At 45.9% G+C, this 6,000-nt stretch overlaps 1 long non-coding RNA gene across 1 annotated transcript in view; it reads left to right on the forward strand.

Moving 5' to 3' along the window:
* Positions 1-2,884, forward strand: part of LOC126956401 (uncharacterized) — a 31,263-nt gene extending 28,379 nt beyond the window's left edge. Inside the window, exon 3 of the long non-coding RNA XR_007726305.1 lies at positions 233-2,884. This is a non-coding gene — a long non-coding RNA (uncharacterized LOC126956401). The remainder of the gene's footprint in view (positions 1-232) is intronic.
* The last annotated feature ends 3,116 nt before the right edge of the window (positions 2,885-6,000 follow it).

A 6,000-nucleotide genomic window follows, 5' to 3' on the forward strand; every position in this document is an offset into this window, starting at 1 on the left:
AAAGTATTAATAGAAAGATTTGCCTCTGCTTCTCATTGCCAGGGACGGGGAGGAGGTGCTCTCACACCTGTGTTTTCCATTAATTTTAAAGTCGACAAGTAATACATGAATATTCCCAGAAATATTTTTATACTACACATAAAGCTGATGTCTCCTCTGGCCACCACACTTAAACTCACTTTTCTTTCTTTCTTTCTTTCTTTTTTTTTTTTTTTTTTTTTTTTGGTGACAGAGTCTAGCTCTGTCGCCTAGGCTGGAATACAGTGGCGCAATCTCGGGTCACTGCAACCTCCGCCTCCTGGGTTCAAGTGATTCTCCTGCTTCAGCCTCCTAAGTAGCTGGGATTACAGGCAAGTGCCACAATGCTCAACTAATGTTTGGTAGAGACGGGTTTTCACCATGTTAGCCAGGATGGTCTCGATCTCCTGACCTCGTGATCCACCCGCCTCAGCCTCCCAAAGTGCTGGGATTACAGGCGTGAGCCACCGTGCCCGGCCCCACTTTTCTTTGTGTCTCCCCATGAGTATTCACTGTCATCAATTTAGTGTGTCTCCTTCCCAAAGCTTCCCTCTATCATTACAAACATATGCGTGATTACCCACAAAAGTATGTTAGTATTGTTTAGTGTAACCTTTTTATACAAATAGTACCATATTCTTTGTATTATTTTGCAAGTTGTTTTTTGACCCTCAGCTGTATAACTTCAGAGTTCTTGCTGTATGAGTACATGTAGATCTATCTCGTTCTTTTTAATTGGTATATCATCGTTATTCATGTGAGTCTATCATGATGTATTTATATGTTCCTTTATTGAAGGACATTTAGGTAATTCCAAATTTTTTCTATTACCACCAATGCCGTTTACAAAACTCTCCCGTTTGCTTCCTGGTGTGCACGTGAGACAACTTCTCTGAGGAAGACGGGAAGGAGAACTGCCATAGGGTGTGCACATTTTTAGCTTTCTAGATGCTGTCAAATTTGTTCTCTAGAAAATTGTTGGAAACAACACCCCCACCCATGGTTTACCCACTTCCCCACACCCTCACCAACACTGAACAGTATCAAACTCCCATTTGTAGGAAAAAGGGTTGCCTTGATTTATACTTTCCCAGCTGCTAGGGAGTCTGAGCATTTTTTATGATGCTCAAATGTGTCTCCTTGTATGTAAACTGCTTGTTAATATCCTTTGCACATTTTTCCACTGGGCTATTTGACTTTTCTCCCAACATTATTTTAAAGGAAATTAAAGCACTTAAGCCCTGCAGAAATTTGAAGTGAATCATAGCTCAAAAATCTCATGCTGCATGAAAGAATGATTTGAAATGTTATTTTTAAAGGGTGGGGTGCTGAGTCTTGATGGAGAAATGTGGATGACAGGCAGATCCAAAATGAAAGAGGCCTCATGGAAACTGGATGCAGGAACTGGAGGGTGTGAGAGCCTTGAGTAAAACTTGTAAATCCCTCTGCTGATAACCACAAGCTGGTGCTAAGGCACACAGAACATGGACGTGCTCTGCTGGTAGAGACCCCTGTCCATAAAACAATGAAAAATATTCTATTAATAACTATTATATTGATTACACGTTGAAATGATAACCTGCTGGATATATTAGGTTAAATCAAATGTACATTTGCTAAAATTAATTTTACCTGTTTCATGTTACCTTTTTTAAAAATTATTCATTTATTTATTTATTTATTTATTTTGAGACGAAGTTTCACTCTTGTCACCCAGGCTGGAGTGCAGTGGCACCACCTTAGCTCAGTGTAACCTTCGCCTCCTGGGTTCAAACGATTCTCCTGCCACAGCCTCCTGAGTAGCTGGGATTACAAGTGCCCACCACCATACCCGGCTAGTTTTGTGTATTTTTAGTAGAGATGGGGTTTTACCATGTTGGCCAGGCTGGTCATGATCTCCTGACCTCAGGTGATCCACCCGCCTCAGCCTCCCAAAGTACAGGGATTACAGGGATGAGCCACCGCACCCGGCCTCATTTTACCTTTTAATGTGGCGCCAAAAACACTTGAAATGATCTATGTGGTTCGTGTTGTGCTTCTGTCGCCTGGTAGTGGTCTAGGAGACAGGGACCACTAAGCTCCCCATCCCAGCACTTCAATAAGAAATACCATGTGTGCTCAGGATGGCATGCAGAGGAGTCAAACTCAGGCATTTCTTTTTATGTGGAAACTCAAATACTAACAAGGGTGACAAGCCAGGACCTCACTCTGCCTCTCATCCCTCATGGAGGGTTGTCAACTCTTCCCAAGTTCATCAAAAAGTAGTTTATGTTAGACCTGGAGACAAGACGTTTACCTCCAGACCTCCTCCATTCTCAGGACATTTATTTGTCAGACTTTAGGTACAGCAGAGCTGGAGCTTCACCTCCCTCCTCATCGGGGGCCCTGAGGATTCCTCATGATTGGTCTTGCTATTATGCTTTCATCACCCAGATCACTGGGTTTTATTTGTCAAGCACAATTGCTCTGGATTCCACCAGTTTACCAATGAGGATTCCTGCAAAGGGGGGAAAAAAACTCAAAATGGCTTACATTTTTTACAAAGGTCGGGGGAGGAGGGATCTTTATTGGCTCTGGGATTAGTGTTCTAGGGCTGCCATAAAAATTTACCCTCTTACACTTCCAGAGGCCAGAAGTGCAAAATCAAGGTGTCGGCAGGGTCATGCTCCCTCCAAAGGCTCTCAAGAAGCATCCATTCAGTGCCTCTTCTAGCACCTGGTGGACCCAGGCACTCCCTGGCTTGGGAGGGCTTCACTCCAGTCTCTGCCTCCATCAACACATGACCTTCTCTATCTCTGTGTGCCCGTCTCTGTCTCTTATTAGGACGGAATAATGGCCTTCCTACCCTCTAACTGGATTTAGGGCCCATCTTTTCCAGTGTGATCTCATCTTGATCCTTCCCTTAATTATGTCTGGAAAAAAAAATCAAAACTATTTCCAAATAAGATAATATTCTGAGGCTCCAGGTGAACATGAATTTTTTGAAAGAGGTCACTCTTCAACCCACTACATTTCTGTTTTCTGAAAAGTCCAGGGGTAAACCACTCAGGAACCAGGCCTCACCTCCTCTGTACCTGTTCAGCTCTGCTCCCCTCCAGGAATCACTGTCATTTGCAGGCTCCACATAGTGGCAAGAAGGTGACAGCAGCCCCAGACTTACATCTCCCCTGGTTCAAGTCTAGCAGGAAAGAGAACCTTCTTAAAAGATGAAAAGTGAAGCAGGCGGGGAGGGAGTGATTCACCGAAGCCATAGGAATGTGATGTGCTTGCAGTGATTCCGGCTGCACTGCTCAGCGAGCTCTGAGTGATTCACCGAAGCCATAGGAATGTGATGTGCTGATTGGCTCTGCTCAGGCCTGAGCGAGAGCTGCCCCCATTGCGTTCCCAGACAGAAGGAGAGGGTACCTCCTAGATAGCAGGAGCCATAGTTACATGAAGTGGGGATGCCTGGTGAGGAGGCAGCCATTAAAAATCCAGCACAACAAGGTTGAGTAGAAAATCTCCACTGAGTCCTTCTTTTTGTCTTTCTTTCCATATGGTAGGAGCATTTACTAAGGACCAGGTACTTGGTAGAGTGCAAAACTAAATGTGACAAGGGGCCCTGCCCCTGAGGTGTCGTGCAGTCCAACGGCAGTCAGGCTTATTAACAATCTCAGCGCGGCACCATGAGGACCAAGGTAAAAGAGAAGACGGGGCTGTGGGAAGTAAGAGGAAGGACAGAGTGTTCTTCACGGAGCTCGGAAGACTTCTCAAGAAAAGTGGTGTCTGCGCTGAGTCTAGAGAATGGGAAAGGACATGGAGGAAAAAGCATGAAGGTTTTGGCTGCCCAGGGAACTGTGGCAGCCCTGTGTGGCTGCAACCCAGGGCACAGTGACGGGGAGTCAGGCTGGTGGGGAAAAAGAGACAAGGGCATTAGGCAGGGGCATGACAGCTCTGGTGCTTAGAAAAATCACTCTGGAAGGGTTTGTGGGAGGATCTATGGGGGAGTCTAAGGGAGGCAGGGAGACCAACAAGGAGGTGGTTAGAGACAAATGTAATAGTGCCTTAACCAAGGTAGGAATGGTAGCGATGGGTAAGATAAAGTGGATTTAAGGTTATTGTCGGAGTGGAAATGGTTAGACTTTGTGATTGATTAGATAGGAGAGGGAGGGGTGAGGGACAAAAAGGAGTTTCAAATGGGAACAGTTTTCAGTTTGGGACACTAAGTGTCTCAGCTTGGGAACATGAGGAGGCACACTGGCTTTGGGGTGAAGACAGAAAAGTTAGTTTTGAACATACAGAGTTCAAGACACCCATGAAGCACGCAGGTGGGGGTGTTTCCAGGCAGTGAGAAAGGTCACTGTGGGCAGAGAGAATTAGAGGTGTTAGGTGTTAGCTGGGGCTATGATGTGAGAGTAGGGAAGACAGTGGAGAACAGATGAGGCAAACCCTACAGAATACCATGCATCTCAGGGCAAGAGAGTCAGTAAAAACTCCCAGGACCATGACGCTGCAGTGAGTGTGGGTAGAGTCAGTGCCACAGTCACTGCTCCTAGGATGAGAAGAGGCTTTCCAAAGCACAGGTCCTGAGACTCCAGCCTGGGAGGGCAATCATGGATATTTTGCTACTTGGCCCATTCATTTCAATCAGATCAAGAAAGGAGGGTAACAAACACAACCACCCCAAGGCGATGAAAGACAAGACACTCCAGGTGGGGCTGCCCAGCAGTGATCTCTTAGCTCCTGCAGCTTCTAGTGGCAGAGGGGACAAGGAGGGTGCTCTCCACTGAGAAACCAAGAAGTGTCTGTGCTGGGGTGCACACACACAAAAATGTGGGGCCTTGGGCCAGCAGAGCTGATGGATCTGGCCTCTCCTTCAGCACTGGAGGCCACAGCGGCCCCCTAACCTTACTTAGCAAGCCTGACAGCACCTCTCATCTCCTCACCTGGGCTGCCAAGGCTTCAGGAGAGGGAAAGACAAAATAGCGCTCCCCTCCACCCACAGGCTCTGGGGGGCTCCTGAGGGGGCTCTGGCCTGACTCAGGCCCAGCAGGCCATCTCTGCTTCTGCTCCCCACTCCACAGCCCTTGGCGGACCCCCGTGGCTCTGCCCCCTCTAACTGCTGTCTTCTTTGGGCTCCAGTTCCAAGCTGGACCCCAGCCCTTAGAGGACCACCAGCCTCTCCTCACCTCCTTAACTTGTGTTTAGACCCAAATATACTATTATTTTCTGATTAAAAATTACTATGCATATAAAAAAATTATACTTGTACCTCATAAATGTATACCAGTAAAAGACCAGCTTGGGCAACATGATGATGATGTCTCTACAAAAGTTAAACTTTAGCCAGGAGTGGTGATGCATACCAGTAGTCCTAACTACTTGGAGGATGAAGTGGAAGGATCACTCGAGCCCGCGAGTTTGAGGCTGTAGTGAGCTTCCAGCCTGGGCAACAGGCTGTCTCTGTAAATATGTAAATAAATAAAAATAAAAGCAATGCTATGATAATTGCAGGATATTTGAAAAATATAAATAGTAAAAAAACTTTATCTTTAATTTACAACCATCCCCAAGAAATGACTGATTATAAAGAACAAACACACAGGCTACTTTCAAAATAAGGGAGTTTTACCAAAAGGCCACGAATCAGAAAATTTGTCAGGAACCAAGAGAGCTCTTAGTTCTCATTCCTCTTTTGAGATCTGCTTCTGGATATTTGGAGCCAATTCTCTCTGAACTCTCCAGTCCAAAGCTGCACTTAGTTAATTACCTTCACCCATTTAGGCCCTCTCAGGCCTAAACTGATTTTTCTGACTTTGCCCCAAAGCCACTCTGCCTCCCATTTCCCAGGCTCAGCCTGGGGGACAGCCCATCTTTTTCATCTCTGACTCCATTTGTAGTCCCTTGGCTACAAACTGAATGTTGTGTCCCTCTAAAATTTCTATGTTGTTAAGTCCTAATCCCCAGTTGATAGTATTTGGAGGTGAGTCCTTCGGGAGGTGA

The sequence above is a fragment of the Macaca thibetana genome, chromosome 6 (genome assembly GCF_024542745.1).
Source record: "Macaca thibetana thibetana isolate TM-01 chromosome 6, ASM2454274v1, whole genome shotgun sequence".
NCBI classification, from domain to species: Eukaryota; Metazoa; Chordata; class Mammalia; order Primates; family Cercopithecidae; genus Macaca; species Macaca thibetana.